The 16541-nt window shown below is 50.5% G+C and overlaps 1 protein-coding gene across 1 annotated transcript in view; it reads left to right on the plus strand.

Annotated features, from left to right (window-relative positions):
* TAFA5 (TAFA chemokine like family member 5) overlaps nucleotides 1-13555 on the plus strand; it is a 324865-nt gene extending 311310 nt beyond the window's left edge. The window contains exon 5 of the transcript XR_011614234.1: nucleotides 13335-13555. The gene's annotated coding sequence lies outside the window, so the exon portion shown is untranslated. The remainder of the gene's footprint in view (nucleotides 1-13334) is intronic.
* Nucleotides 13556-16541: the final 2986 nt, after the last annotated feature.

The raw sequence follows: 16541 nt of genomic DNA on the forward strand, positions 1-16541 counted from the left end.
TGATAAATGTATTATATTAATGTTTTTCTTAATATTGAATTATCCCTGCATTCCTGGAATAAGTCCCAATTGTCATGTTATATTTAATTTTTAATGTGATTAGGATTTTGTTTACAAATTATCTACTCTATTATTTGAAAATTTCTAAATATCATATTTGACATTTTGCATTAGTGTTCGTAAGTGATACTAATCTGTATTTTTGTTGTGCTTGAAAAAGATTCAGATGAATGCCTTTCTTGCTTCACAAATAGGATTTGGAAGTTGTCCCCATTTATCTATGCTTCTAAATATTCAAAATATCAATAAGATTTTAGATATTTGCTAAAATTCCCTTGTGAAATCACTTTGGCTTTTTTTTTTTTTTTTTTTTTTTTTTTTTGGCTTGTTTCAAGGAAAATAACTATAGTTTCACTTCTGGTAGAAAATTGGTCTTTTTAGATTTCCTACTGTGACTTGAGCCATTTTTCAGTAAACTTTTTTTTCTTGGAAGTTGTCGATTTCAATTAGGTCTTCAATTTATTTGTAACAATTTTTAAATTAAAAATTATTTCATTTTGACAGCTATTTCCTCCTTGTCATTTCCTCCTTTGTATATTTGTGCTTTTTCTTTTAAAAAAATGAAGTTGGTTATTGGGATCCAGTTGCCATTTCCCAGGACAAAGGACAGAGGGACCGGTTGAATGAACGGCATGGCCCAAGTTTTTCAACCATTTAACTGTAAGGAAAAGAACGGAGTGGAGGGAAACTGTAGAGTAAAAGTAATGGGAAAGGCATCCTGTTTAAACATGACCAAAACAAGAGGCTCAGGGGTTTGTCTTTTCCAAAGGCACCTGCTTGATTAATGTAGTCATAACGCAGAGATTTTCTGCATTATGTCATTCTTGTCTTTTTTTTTTTTTCTTTTCTCATTGTGAATTATTTCCTTCTATTTCTTTCCAGGTACTATATGGATATTTTTTCCCATTTTTAAATTAAGCATTTATTTTGTTCATTTTAATGAAAATATTATGAATTTTTCAAAGCTCAGCTACAGATGCATTTCATAGATCTGGGATTCATTCTTTTTAATTATTGTAATTTGCCAGAGTCAGGCATACCTTGTTTTATTACACTTTGCTTTATTGCACTTTGCAGAAATGGCATTTTCTGCAAATTGAAGGTCTGTGGCAACCCTGCGTTGAGAAAGTCTATTGCCGCCATTTTTCCAACAGCGTGTGCTCACTTTGTGTCTCCGTGTCACATGTGGATACTTTTCACAGTGTTTCAATTTCTTTCATTGTTATTGTATCTGTTATGGTGATCTGTGATCTTTGATGTTACCATTGTGATTGTTTTGGGGACACCACAGACTGCACCCGTATCTGATGGCAAACTTAATAGACAAATGTGTGTGTTCTGATTGCTTCACTGACTGTCCATTCCCCATCTCTCTCCCTCTCCTCCGGCCTTCCTATTCCCTGAGACACAACAGCATTGAAATCAGGCCAGTTAATAACTCTACAGTGTCCTCTAAGTGTTCAAGTGAAGAGGAGAGCCACAAGTCTCTTGATTTAAATCAGAAGCTAGAAGTGATGGGGCTTGGTCGGGAAGGCAGGTCCAATGCCAAGGTGGGCAGAAAGCGAGGCTCTTGTGCCAAACGGTCAGCCACGGTGTGAGTGAAAAGGAAAAGTTCTTGAAGGTAATGAAAAGTGCTACTCCGGCGAACACACGAATGGCAAGAAAGCAAACAGGTTTGTTGCTGATATGGAGAAAGTTTGAGTGGTCTGGACAGAAGGTCAAACCAGCCACAACATTCCCTTAAGCCAAAGCCTAATCCAGAGGAAGACCCTAACTCTCTTTAGTTCTGGGAAGGGTGAGAGAAGAGAGGAAGCTGCAGAAGAAAAGTTGGAAGTGAGCAGAGCTTTGTTCATGAGGTTGAAGGAAAGAAGTCGTCTCCATAAAAGTGCAAGGAGAAGCAGCAAGTGCTGATGGAGAAGCTGCAGCAAGTTCTCCCAGAGATCCAGCGGAGACCATTGATGCAGGCGGCTACTCTAAACAGATTTTCAATGAAGATAAAACAACCTTCTACTGGAAGAAGATGCCATCTAGGACTTCCATAGCTAGAGAGGAGAAGTCAATTCCTGGCTTCAAGGACAGGTTGACTCTCCTGTGAGGGGTTCATGCAGCTCCTGACTTTAAGTGCAAACCAACACTTCTTGATCATTCAGAAAATCCTAGGGCCCTTAAGGATTATGCAAAATCTATTCTGCCCATGACTCTGTAAGTGGGACAGCAAAGCACGGATGACAGCCCACCTGTGTATGGCGTGGTCTACTGAAGATTTAAGCCCACTGTCGAGACCTACTGCTCAGAAAAAAGATTCCTTTCACTATATCACTGCTCATTGATAAGGTGCCTCGTCACCCAAGAGCTGTGATGGAGAATGTTCAAGGGAATGAATATTGTTTTCATGCTGCTAACACAACATCCATTCTGCAGCCCATGGATCAAGGAGTAATTTCAATGTTAATGTCTTATTCTTTAAGAAATACATTTTATAAGGCTATAGCTGCCATAGATTGTGATTCCTATGATGGACCTGGGCAAAGTCAATTGCAAACCTTGTGGAGAGGATTCACCATTCTAAACGTCATTAGGAGCATTTGTGATTCATGAGAGGAGGTCAAAATATCAACATTGATAGGAGTTTAGAAGAAGTTGATTCCAGCCCTCAGGAATGGCTTTGAGGAGCTGAAGGTTTCAGTGGAGGGAGTCACTGCAGATGTGGTGGAAACAGCAAGAGAACTAGAATTAGAGGTGGCACCTCTGTGGCTAAATTGCTGCAATGTCTTGATAAAGCTTGAATGAATGAGGGGCAGCTTCTTAGGGATGATCAAAGAAAGTAATTTATTGAGAGGGAAACTTCTCGTGGTGAAAACAATGTGAACATTGTTGAAAACACAGCAAAGGTTTTGGAATATTCTTTATACTTTGTTGATAAAGCAGCAGCAGGGTTTGAGTGGATTGAGTCCAATTTTGAAAGAAGCCCTGGCCGGGCGCGGTGGCTCACGCCTGTAATCCCAGCGCTTTGGGAGGCCGAGGCGGGCGGATCACAAGGTCAGGAGATCGAGACCACGGTGAAACCCCGTCTCTACTAAAAAAAAAAAAAAAATTAGCCAGGCGCGGTTGTGGGCGCCTGTAGTCCCAGCTACTCGGGAGGCTGAGGCAGGAGAATGGCGTGAACCCGGGAGGCGGAGCTTGCAGTGAGCCGAGATCGCGCCACTGCACTCCAGCCTGGGCTGGGCGACAGAGCGAGACTCCGTCTCAAAAAAAAAAAAAAAAAAAAAAAAAGAAAGAAGCCCTGTGAGTAAAATGTTATCAAACAGAATTGCATGCTGCAGAAACATCTTGTATGGAAGGAAGACTCCATTGACGGGGCAGACTTCACCGTTGTGTCATTTTACAAAATTGCCACAGCCACCCCAACCTCCAGCAGCCACCACCCTGATCAGTCATCAGCCACCAACATCCAAGCAAGGCCCTCCACCAACAAAAAGATTATGGCTTGCTGAAGGCTTGGAGGATTGTTACTATTTTTTAGCACTAAAGTATCTTAAAATAAGGTATGCGCATTACATTTTTAGACGTAATGCTATTTCATACTTAATAGACTACAATATAGTGTAAACCTAACTTATATATGCACTAGGAAACTAAAATATGTGTGTAACTCACCTTATTGTGATATTCACTTTATTGCAGTGGCCTGGAGCTGAACCCACAATATCTCTGAGGTGTACCTGCATTCTATCATTTTGTTTTAAATTTCCTCTTTGATTCATGGTGATACCATGTTCAGAATACTAATTGCTTTTATTTTGGCCTAATAATGTGGTCGGTGTTTATAGATACATCATGTGCACTTAAAAAAGTAGTTCACAGTTTAAAATTCAGAATCTGTAGGTGGCATCTACGTGTTGTTCAGGACTAACTGTAACCTGATGTTTTGTCCATTTGGTCTATTTTTTCCACCCTTAGGTGTATTTTACTGTTTTTAGCAGTGTCTGTCAAAATTTTGTATTTTGTATTCATCAGAATTTATTATATTTTGTAGTTTCTCTTTATCAAATTTTGTTACTGAATGCGCCAAAATAAAAAAAAAATTATTCAGTTGGCACTTGAACAACATGGGTTTGAACTGCATGAGTCACTTTTACATGAATTTTCTTCTGCCTCCGCCAACCCTGAGAGAGCAAGACCAGCCCCTCCTCCTCCATCTCTACCTCCTCTTCCTCCCCCTCAGCCCACTCAACATGAAGGCCACGAGGATGGAAAGCTTTACGATGATCCACTTCCACTTTATGAATAGTAAACACATTTTCTCTGCCTTATGATTTTCTTAATAACCTTTTCTTTTCTCTAGCTTGCTTTGTTTTAAGAATATGGCATATAATACAGACAACATAAAAAATATGTGTTAATTGATTTTTGTATTTTATCCATAAGGCTTCCAGTCAACAGTAGGCTACTAGTAGTAGTGAAGTTTTTGGGGAGCCAAAATTGAAATGCAGATCTTTAACTGCACAGGAGGCAGCATCCCCTAACCCCATGCTGTTCAAGGATCAATTCTACTTTTGTTGTGAATTCTGTCTCCGTCCTGTTGAATGCTTTGGTCTGAACCCTTCTTGCCAGAGATCAATCACATGGACCTGCTTCGTTTCTAATTGTGCTTTCTTAGCATTTTTTTTGCTCATGTTGTTATTTTTATCCTTGTGAACCTCTTTGTCTCACACAGATCTCATGCATGTATCATAGAGGCAGGTCTTTTTTGCTCACATAGCTTTGAGTGGGGGAGTTAAGCCTTTGTACATGCACTGATACAGCCTATATGTCTGGCCTCAGCACGCTCATGTGTGGCTTATGATTTCTTAAAATTCTTGGCTTTTTTGGCTGTATCTGGTGTTTGGGAATATTTGTGTGTTTGTTCTGATACAGTTATCCTTGCATTTTTTTTTTTTAATCTCTGCTCTTCTCATGCATGGCTGCTCTGCATTCGTTTCCATAATGAGCAGTTGTGAAATGAGCCAGCAACCTCTTCTCCCTTCCCACCCTTTTCTTCAGCATTTAAACAAAGTCACATCTTGCTGCTCTCAGTCAAGATCTAGGAGGCAATCAGAGAGTTCTCCCACCTTCCACATATCCTGGTTTTCCTGCAAATTAGTTGTAATTGTGTTTTCTCAGCGTACGACAACCCCACACTGCTGTGTGTGCTCAGCCCCGGTCTTATGCTGAGGTTTCTGCCATAACCTCTGGGTTTACCTGCAGGCCCTTCTGGAGCTGGTTCCCAGGAAGGACCCATAGGGGATGTGGGGCTTGAGTTCTTACTTGTTCATAACTGTCTGTGGTCTATACCTGAAGGTCAGTTAGGTAGGATAACTTGAACCCGGGAGGCAGAGGTTGCAGTGAGCCGAGATTGCACCATTGCACTCCAGCCTGGGTGACTGAGCAAGATTCCGTCTCAACAAAACAAAAACAAAAAACATAAACCAAAAACAAACTTGACTTGCATTTTGCTTCTTGAGTTTCTTAAACGTTTCCCCATTGTTTTCCGGTACAAAGTGTTGCTGTTGAGAAATCGAATGACAATCTCATTACTTTTCTCTTGCACGCACAGTGGCTGCGTGTCCCTATTTGCCCAAAACAGTCCCGGTCTATGGCTGTTGTCCATGCAGTAGAGCTCACACAAACATCGCTTCCTTTTAGCTCAGAAATTCCCGATTGGCTGAGAAATTCTAACGTCACCCTACTGATTTCCTCACATTGTCCAGCAGACGCCTTCTCTATCTTCAAAGCCCAGTGTTTTATTAGAATATTGTTCAGTGTTGACCATTCTGGGTGCTTTAGGGTCCTGGGTACAAGAATGCACTCCCTGGACACATCTTCCTCGACGATGGCTTTCAGGACGTGGCGAGCCTGGCGTCTCTTCCATCGTCTTCCTCTCCACTTTTGGGCGTTTCTGTTCACCTGTATCGGGATCTTCTTGGCTTCTATCCCATAACTGTGATTTTTTTCTATCATCTTTACTTTGAGATTCTCCCCTGCCCCCCATTTCTCCTTTCTACCTCTCACTGATTTGACTGTGATCTCTTGGTGTCTGTTCACTCTGTGTATGTATTGTTTCAATTCTCGTTTCTAAAATGTGCCTTTTTCTTTCAAAAAAATTGTTCCGCACCCTTTCAGTCTTTTGACTTCCCCTCCTTGTTTAGCCAGCGTATTTCCGAGCTTTTCTATTTTAATTTCTTGTGTTCTTGCATGCATCTGGCATTTCCCTAATTTTGCTCAGTTCATCTATTGCTTCGAAGAGTCGGGCTGCATCTGCTCAGAGGCCGTATTTTCCAGCGCATGATCTTAACTAGCTCGTTATTCAGTTCCTGTTTACTTTTTATTTTCACAAAGGTGTCTTTGTGTGGAATTTTTCACAGCCCTTTTCTCTCACTTACTTTTGAATAAGATTGATGCTCCTGTATTTTAGAGGGTGTCCGTGTGCAAGGGGAGGGCCGTGGGCCAAGGTGTTTTCCTTACCCTCACCACCCAAGGATTCTTCCTCTGTTGTCATCAAAAGTGTTGAAGCCACAGCCTCTTGCTACAGCCACCTCTCTGACACCGAGGGCCACTGGCCAGCGCCTGGCCCCAGACCTGAGCCACACCCTCTTTTCCCACCGTATCCCACCCTTCACAATTTGGAATCTACGCCAGAAGGTTTCGCAAGGTGGGGCCTGTCCTTCTGAAGGGTGACTCTGTTGGGGATTTTCTGCATCCCTGAAGGCCTTGGCTGCCCCAGAACCCCCTCGTCTTCCCATGGTCCCCCACAGTCTTTTGTGGCCACCTCAGAACGGGGCCCCGGAGACCTCTCTGGGTGTCATGACTCTTCTTGAGGAGACACCTGCTCGGAATGTGAAGCTCTGGCTTGGGGGAGCCTCGGATCGGGTTCCTGTGTCGGGGGCTCTTAGCGGAGGTGGGCGCTCACATCCCTCCATCCCGAGGCGTGCTCATGTGGCCCCGCTGCAATCTCTGTTCCCAGATGAGCAGGGCTGCCGGGGAAAGCAGCGTTCCTAGTGATGCTGTTTGGGGCCTCCATCAGCACCTGTCCTGGTTTTATCCCAGTTTTTCTTTTTTTTCCCCCGAGATAGAGTCTCACTCTGTCACCCAGGCTGGAGTGCAGGGGCATGATCTTGGCTCACTGCAACCTCCACCTCCCGGGTTCAAGCGATTCTCCTGCCTCAGCGTCCTAACTAGCTGGGAATGCAGGTTCCTGCCACGACACCCAGCTAATTTGTCCCCGCTGTTTGTTTGCGTCCTCAGGTAATTTGGGAGATTAATAAACAACACGGCCTCGGTGATCTCGCCTGAGCCGAGCTGTTGTTACTTTCACGGTTGTTGTTGTGATTGCTGCACTCTGCCCGTGTTTCTAGGGGCCTACAGGGGAGAATCGTCAGGTTATTCCATTTTGTCACATTCATGAAAATGGAAGTTCTTGTCTTTGTCTGTCGCTGGCTGCCTTTCTGTAATATGTCAGGAATTCGTCTCTTTGTGTTACTGAGGAAGCAGCTTAAGCCAGTGGCTGAGCCTTGGGATACTCAGTCATTCCGCCTGCGTCCATCTCTGTGCTGCCGCTCGTTAGCCGTGCAGCACGGGGCAGGGTGAGTAAACTCCCCGAGACTCCACGGCCCCCTCCACAACCTTGGGCTGATCCTGGTGCATTTTCCGTAGCAGGATTGTGAGGATTTGATAATTCCCCCAGTAGTGGACCGTGTCAGGCACGCTGCAAATGTTCAGCAAACAGCAATTTATCACGGGGTCCCCCAGCTTTCTAAACTTTAATTCTAATTGCACGAGGCACACCTTTTTGAGACTTTGGGGTGATGTGTGCTTTCCTTCGATCTCAGTACGTTTTCACTAGCTGTGTTCATCAGCATCTGCATAGTTGCAAGTGGGAGACACCTGTTCAGTGTCACGCTTTGCCAACGGGCCCTGCACGTGCACGTGTGTCCTGGTTCAGGTGGAAGCCGCCGTCCGCTTACAGAGGGAGGGTGGGCTCCGGCGGGTGAGTGGGTGGGAAAGGAGAGGCCTGGAGGTTAACTGCCAGGTGTGGCTGCGCTGTGGGCTGCCTGCACCGTGGTGGGGGGTTTCAACCCCTCTCTCAGTACCACACCTGCAGCCCGGCTCCATGACATGGCTGAGCCGCCCATGGGTTGGGGACCCCGGGGATAACTGAGATGTGGGAGGAGCACAGAAGGTGCAGGGGGGCGCTGGCTTGTCTGCAGAGCCATTGCCCATCCCAACACCAGCCCTGAGCCTCTGCACCCCCAGACGTGTTCACTCAGACCCGCTCGCCCACCAAGACCCATCTCCATGCTCAGGTCATCCTGGATCTCCCTGACAGTGCCCTCCTGGGAGTTCCTCGGGACTGAGCATTGATCTCTGGAGTTCTGGCTACGAGGTGTTGGCAACAGTGACAATGGACATGGGTCTTAGGGCCACATGGGTCTGTGTTCCCATCCTGGCTCCACCACCTGCAGGGCTGGCCATGTGCCCTTGATGGTCACCTCTTTCCGAGTCGATATTTCCTCCTCTGTAAACGGAGTTGACACCACCTGGCGAAGGTCTGTGAGGATTCGGTGAGAGGATGGAAGCCACATGCCCAGTGAGCGATGGGCCAGGTGGGACCAGCAAGCCCCAGTGCTCCCTGCCCTTGGCCTCTAGGGTCTCTGTGGCTCCCTGGGAGACGCGGCTTCTGTGAGGAGAAGGGGATGTGGGGCTTGGCTCTCTTCGGCCGCTCCACAAGCCTGGCTTCGCTGGTGCTTCGACCATGGTGGGTGTTGAGCTGTAAGAACTTGTTAGAGACATGTAGGGCTGAGAGCTCAGTCCTTGGTGGGAGGAGTCCGGTCCCGGGACAGAGCCCTCTGCATTCAGGGGTCCGAGCTGTCAGGTCTGCGGACTCTGAGGCCCCAGCCCTGGCTTCTCCCTGCTGTGGGGGAGGGGCTGCTCTAAGAGCCCCTGGGGGGCGGGCGGTCACCTTCCTCCCCTGGCCAGCCCCAGCCGGCAGCTCTGCCACTGGACCTCAGCCTCGCTCTAGGACACCCAAACCTTTCTCAAACCAATCATCTCATGTTGATGGGACAAAATTAGTCTCTGAATTCTAATGAGACTGTGCACTCGGGAGACAGACAGCTCATCTGAACATTAAATGAGAAAAATTGCCACTTTGGCTGGTTCCTTTAGAAACTCATTTGCATTCTGTCAGCTTTCATTATGAAAGGGAACTGCAGATATGGTGGGATGTGGGCGGGGGGGTCCCTCTGGCCTGGCCTGGGGCTGGTGCCGTGTGTGGCAGGGAGGCCGGGCCCTCCCAGCTCCCTTGGGGGCTTCTGCTGCTGGCCCCACGGAGGCACTGGGGCTACCCTCCTCACCTGCACATTGCCCCACCCCATCCTCCTGGGGCGGGGGTGAGATATACCTTCTCTTCTCCCTTCCTCGCTGTCCTGGAGCTAAATCCAGAAGCCGAGCGTCTTCCCTGCTTCAACTTCCCTGCGCAGGGGTCTGAGCAGGCGCAAAGCCCCCAGTATGGGCATGGGCACGGGCACGGGCAGGTGGGCGCCCTCCTGCGCTGTTTTCTTTGGCTGGGTGAAAAATCACCCTCAAACTTTGTGGCTTAAGACAACAGTGGTCCTTCCTCACCACCCTGCATTTTGACTGGGCTGTTTTTCTGCTGAGCTGGCCTCCTGAGCCTCACCCACAGGACTCACCCACGGGAATCCACCCAAGGGACCCACCCATGGGACCCACCCAGGGGAGCCACCAAGACTCATCCATGGGACCCACCCAAGGGACCCACCCATGGGACCCACCCAGGGGAGCCACCAACAAGACTCATCCATGGGACCCACCCATGGGACACACCCAGGGGACCCACCCACAGGGCTCACCAGAGGACCCACCCGCGGGATTCACCCATCAGACTCACCCACAGGCCCACCCAGGGGACTCACCATCCATGAAGACCCACCCTTGAAGAATGGGAAGGGTGGGACATGGGTGGCCACCATCTTCAAAGACCGAGTGGCAGTCCACATGAGGCCACAGGGAGCCAGAGCCCTTCTGACCTGTCAAAGTGGCCAGTGAGATGTCTCCCCTTCACCCAAGACCCCAAAGACTCCTTCCATTGCAGGAGCAGCTTCAGGTCCAGCTGTGGCTTCTCCTGGCCTGGAGACTGAAACACCAGCCATGCGGTGAGGATGGGAGGACAGCCCTGTGACGGGTGTTCCAGCCAGGACAGGAGGACCCGGAAGGGGCTGGGCAGAGCAGTGCTGACATCCAGCCAGGCACACGCACTGCCCCCAGACTCAAGGCCGAGAAATAGCTCCTGACCCACGCCCAGTGCTCTCCTCTTGGGACTGTTCCTTAATCCTTAATCGAAATCTGGCCCACTGCTTGCATTGTAAATAAAGTTTTATTGGAACACGACAATGCTAATTCATTTAGGGTTGCTTTTGTGCCCCAGTGGCAATGTCTATAGCTCCAGAGACCCCAGGACTGGCAAGGCCTGGGCAATTTGTTTTCTGGGCCTTCAGAGAAAGCCTGCCCATCCCGGCTGTCCTCCCTGGCTGTCCTCAGCTGGAGGCTCTGCCCTCTGGGCTCTGGGCACCACCCATGGAGACGTCTCCCTTTCTCAGAAGTGGCCTGTGTGTCTGGTGGCGTTGCCTCCTCAGCTGTGCCCTGCCCTCAAGTGCTCAGAGGCCTCTTGGCTGCTCCTCACTCTGAACTCTCTTCCCTCTAGTCCAAGCTAGTGACACTTGCTCTGAAACAATTCTCTTCAAATGTGAGTTTTCTAAAAAGTGACTCTCATAGGGTTCACCCCATGGGCTCAAAGCCACATCCTCCTTTCCTCCTGAGGCAGAGCCCTCCCTGCTGTGAACAGGTCACGCTGCTTCAGGAAAAGTCACCGTTCTTAGGATGCACCCTTTTCTCTCCTAGCTCAGAGGCTCTAACTCAGGGCTGTCCAATCTTTGGGCTTCCCTGGGCCACATTGGAAGAAGAATTGTCTTGAGCCACACATAAAATACACAAGAATGCTAGCAATAGCAAAAAAAAAAAAAAAAAAAAAAAAAAAAAAATCGTAAAAAAACTCATACCGTTTAAAGAAAGTTTACAAATTTGTGTCGGGCTGCATTCAAAGGCATCCCGGGCCACATGCAGCCTGTGGACTGGGTGGGTTGGACAAGCTGTAACTTTGTATGTTTAACAAGAAGCCTTAGAGGCTTGTAAAGACAGCCAACCACATGCAACATCTGGAAAGCCTCGAAGTTCTCGGGCTCTGTGGCTTCCAGCAGCCTTTGAGGGGCTACGCATGGACATTGTGTCTGGATTTTTGGGAAGGTTGCAGCGTGCTGAAGTCCTGTGTTTCCCAACGCTGGACTGGAAGGCCCATGAGCTGGTCATGGCTTCAACCCAGGGTGGCATGAAGGTCTTTGGGGGTTTGGCCCAACTCCAGCACAAAGCTGTTCAAGGCCCAGGCCAAGACGAGGCGCTCTCTGCAAAGAAGGGCGGGCTCTCAGTTCCTTGCAGACAGGCAGGTGCACACCAGTCCAAGGCAGGGGAGACCTGTGGAAAACAGAGCCTCCTTGGTGCCAAGCAGGTGCTCTTCAGGCCTGAGCTGAGCCAGCCAGGTCTTGAGACAGAAGTATCCACATCAGGTGTGTGAGCGCCAAGGCCCGTGAGTTTCAAGTTCTTTCACTTAACGTCCAAATCACTGTTTGCTCCCAGTGACCTCTGCCTTAGAATCTCACATCAGAGGCATAACACAGGCAGATCATTAAGTCAGTCACCAAAGCTAACAGCTGACATTTGCACTAATTGTAATTAAAAATTAGCATAGAAATGTGCTTTTAGGAGATTAAAATTATTGGTAGGTCCTGACCTGTATGCATCACCCTAAGTGAAGGGCGACAAACAGACGTCACATTAAATAAAGTACATCTAATGGGCTTTTGAGGGAGAAAAGATGCAAATTCATTGATTTTCCTTTCTCCTTGATTTACAAATACGCCTTCTGCATAGATAAACACCACGCATTAGGACTGTTGGCACGTCCCGCTCTTTTCGGAGCTTCTGGAGGCTGCGTCTTCATCAATTCCGTACAGGTCCATGACCTCTAATAACAGCTTTGTACTGTAAGCACTTTCTATACTCTGGAAATTGCATTACATATTAGAAATATTATCTCCATGCAGCAAACTATCCGTTAATGATTAGTTGAGTGGTAAAACGCATGTCAGGGAGAGGATGCAGATTTCATGGAGCAATCACAGTCTGGCCTTTGTTTGCATTCGGAGCAGTATTTACATCGCGGGCACGGGATCCGGGGAGCTGCTGGCACGGACAAAGTGAGAGGAAGGTGGAGGTGTCACCGGGGCCCCTGGCAGCCACGATTGCAGGGTTTCTCACCTCCTTCCTCCCAGGGTTTTGAGGTGGGGCAGGGGCTCGGGGCCTGAGGTCTCCCTGGAGAGCTGGAGGGCAGTGGCCGGCTCCCGTTTGCTGCTACAATGATGAGCTGTGCCCTGTGTGGCCCCATGCCAGCCCTCTGTGGGGGCTCAGTTCAGTCATTCAACAACCAGGCAGGCAGCGCCTCTGACAGGCTCCGGAGAGAAGGGAGAGGCAGGGTGTGGACTCTCACAGCACCTGGAGGTGAGGGGGAGGCTGGAACCAGCAAGGGAGGGACAAATACAAGGCCAGAACGAAGCCTCATGCTATAAGAAACACAAAGCAGATGGGAATCGGGCACAGCTGGGCAGCCGGCCTAATTGCTGCAATCATGGAAGGCCTCTCTGAGGAGGTGATGGTTGAGAAAAGTCCAGAAGGAAACGGTGGAGTGAGTCACGCGGGGCGGGTGGGAGGAGAGAATCGAGGAGTCAGGCGGGGTGGGTGGGAGGAGAGAATGGAGGAGTCACGCGGGGTGGGTGGGAGGAGAGAATGGAGGAGTCACGCGGGGTGGGTGGGAGGAGAGAATGGAGGAGTCACGTGGGGTGGGTGGGAGGAGAGAAAAATGGAGGAGTCACGTGGGGTGGGTGGGAGGAGAGAATCCTGAACAGAAAAGACTTCAGGCTCTGGGGGGCTTGCTGTGTTTGGAGGAGTGTGAGCAGCCCAGCCCGGCTGGAGGGGAGTGGGCGGGAGGAGGGTCCCAGGACTGCACTAAGCGGATGCTGGGCCTCTGTCTTGGTGAGGTGAAGGCGTTGGAGAGTCCTGAATGGGGGAGGTCATGCTCGGCCCCAGGTTTCCTCTTGGTTTCTGTGCAGAAAATCCAGAGACTGATACAGAAAATGGGCAGGAGACAGCAGCCTGGAGGAGAGCACTTTGAGAAGCGCTGGATTCCGGGCATATCTCGAAGGTTGGCCAAGTGGGCAGCTTTTCCGTAGGCTGGCGACGGGTCGCAGGAGAGAGGGAACTCCGTGGTGACGCCACCCTGGGTCCGGCTGCCGGGCATGCAACGACGCCTGACCTGAGGCGGGAAACTGGCCGGGGCAGCCGCCGGCGGGAAGATCACGAGCAGGTGAGTTGAGATCCAGCTGCCTTTAGGTGTCCAGGTGGAGCCCATGGAGTTGAGTCCTCCAGCCTCTCCCTGCTCTGGTGGTCTCTGGGCCGTTGATTTTGCTTGTGGATTCCAGGGCCTCCCTCACAATTTATCAGAGATGTTTCCACCTGATTGGGCTGTGCAACCTCGGGTCTGAAGAGCTCAGCTCCCACCAGGCTGAGGCCGGAGTCCTGTGGCCTAGAGGCCTGTCCCTGCCGTGCCCTTGCTGTCCCTCCCGGCTCTCTGTGTCCTCCCCGTCTCCTCTGCTTGCTCCTTCCCCCAGGGGACACCAGGCTCCGCCGTCAGGGCTCTCCTCTCCACGCTCTGGCGCTGATGACCCCATACTCCTGCCTCAAGACCTGACCTTCCCAGAAGTCCCAGGAGCCTCCCACCAACAGCCCGTCCTATCCTTCCCTTCTCCCCATCACAAGCCTCCTTCCATGCTGGGGTCCTGACTCACTGTCCTAGGCCCCTTGTCTCCCGGCCCTTGCAGAAGGTGCTCCCTGTCCCCATACCCTGTAGAGTGTGTGCTCTCCAGGACAAGGGCAGCTGCTCCTCCCAGAAGGCCGCCTGGCTCCTGAGCGACCAACCAGGGCCTGGGTCTGGCTGTAGCACGACTGTCCCGTTGACCAGGTGCCCCTGCAGGCAGCAGCTCTGCCCACCTGGCTTCCCAGCACCTGGCACAACCAGTGTTCAGCGAGCTTTTGTTGCGGGAAGGACAGAGTCTGGGCTGTGGAAATGCAGGATCTGCCCTCAGGCTGACCCATGTCCTGAGATGGGAGGTTGGACCGGGAAGCTGGGTCCCGGGCTGGCTGGGACACCTTTTCTTCAGCTACTAAAGAGGAGCCATGGCCAGGTGCAGGGGCTCACGCCTATAATCCCAGCACTTTGAGAGGCCGAGGCGGGCAGATTGCTTGAGCTCAGGAGTTCAAGACCAGCCTGGGCAACACAGTGAAACCCTGTCTGTACTAAAAAACAAAAAATTAGCCGGGCATGGTGGCGCCCGCCTGTAGTCCCAACTACTCGGTAGGCTGCGGCAGGAGAATTGCTTGAACCTGGGAGGCAGAGGTTGCAGTGAGCTGGGATCACGCCACTGCACTCCAGCCTGGGCGATAGAGCGAGACTCTGTCTCACAAAAAAAGAAAAGGAGACCCTGCTCTAGGACCACCTAGACCCCTTGAACTCAAAATTCTGTGTGCTTAGGAGTCTGTGAGCGAATCACGGCATAGCTCATAATTATTTTAAAGCTGACCACCAGTGCAATCCCTGGGTTTCCGGCTTCTCAGCCTGCACCTGCGGTTTCTACCCAGTGAGAACCAGGCTGGCTCTGAGCCTAAACTCCCGGTGATTAATGGATAAACAATCCTATTCCCTTGAATTGGGCCTTGAAGTCCAAGAAAGGGATGGGGATGGGGTCGCCAGAGAAAGGTTTGCGCAGGCAGTTTTATTAACCCCTTGATGACCTCAGAAATTTCTTCTGAATGGCTGCCCCGGTGAGCCCACAGGCCATGGAAACTGATGGTGTTTATGGAGACGGTGGAGGCAGGGGATCCTGAGAAGGAACAAAGGGTCTCCAGCCGGTTCACCTTCGCCGTGGTGATTTCACCCGTTCTTTTTTGGTGGTTAGAAGAACATTGACTGTTGTTTTTCGGAGTCCGAGTGAATTATTTACTGCGGAGTGAAAAACTGCCCTCTGAGTGCCTCTAAGAACACGGAGGAATTAGAAGGTAGATTTGTTTTCCTTAATAGCTGTCTTTGTTTTTCCTGGAGGTGTTCTGGGAGAGCCAGATCTTGGCACTGTGCAGCTTCAGGCGGAGGGGGTGCGTGTGGGGTTTGCCTTCTCCTTCACCGGCTCTCTGCTCCATCGAAAGCCCCCGCCCAGGGGAGGTGGTTTAACCTGTGGGGCCTTGGTCAGCCCGAGGGATTGTCTGACCCTGCACTGCCCTCGGGCCTCCCTTCCGGGGACCTCAGCCCTCATCCCATCAGCCCACCGCCTGTCAAGGGCTGTCACCGCCGGTCTTGGCTGCTTTCCTCTTCCCTCTGGACCTGCCAGCAGACATCAGAGTTGGGAGGAGGCCCCTGGCAGGCGGGGTGGCGGCTCCTTCTGTCCCTTGCAGCCTCTCCCTGCCCCTGCACTGGCTGTGGCCATGGCCCTGACACTCAGACACCCCTAGGACTGGGGGCCCTGCCCTGGGGAGAGCACTGGGGACTCAGCTCCAAAACGGAACGGGTCTCACCAGCTGTGTTCAGCCAAGGGGAGTGCCTCATGGGAGGTACGAGGTGAGCTATTGGCTGGAGTCTCAGCCAAGGGGAGTGCCTCATGGGAGGTACGAGGTGAGCTGTTGGCTGGAGTCTCAGCCAAGGGGAGTGCCTCATGGGAGGTACGAGGTGAGCTATTGGCTGGAGTCTCAGCCAAGGGGAGTGCCTCATGGGAGGTACAAGGTGAGCTATCGGCTGGAGTCCCAGCCCCATCGCATCCCAGCCTCCGTGGAGTGAGGATCACCAGGACACAGGTGGCCTGGATAAGGTGCCTGACACCCCACTGGGCACACAGAGGGGAAGGAATGAGAGCTTCAGGAGTTGAGGACAGAATCCTGGGGTCAGGGGGCATTGCCAGGGGATGATGTCATCATTTTGAATGAAAGGCCCTGGAGGGAAGTGGTCCCCACTGGAACCCACCTGGAAACCTAATGCGCTTCTCTGTGGGTGATTGCAGCTCCGATCATGGGCCCCCTGAGCCTCTGGATGTACCCAATCTTGTATTCCGGAAGGGTCAGGATGCCCATGTCCCAGCCAGTCCTCCGGGATCCATACCAGACTCCAGGCAGGTTTCCTTATACACGTGCCTCATCCCCAGGCCCTTCGCCCCTCAGAGCATGGCGCCGTCCTTCTGAAATGCACCCTGCTTGTCTTCAGCTGGGCTCTGTAGGGG

The sequence above is a fragment of the Macaca nemestrina genome, chromosome 15 (genome assembly GCF_043159975.1).
Source record: "Macaca nemestrina isolate mMacNem1 chromosome 15, mMacNem.hap1, whole genome shotgun sequence".
Classification (NCBI taxonomy): Eukaryota; Metazoa; Chordata; class Mammalia; order Primates; family Cercopithecidae; genus Macaca; species Macaca nemestrina.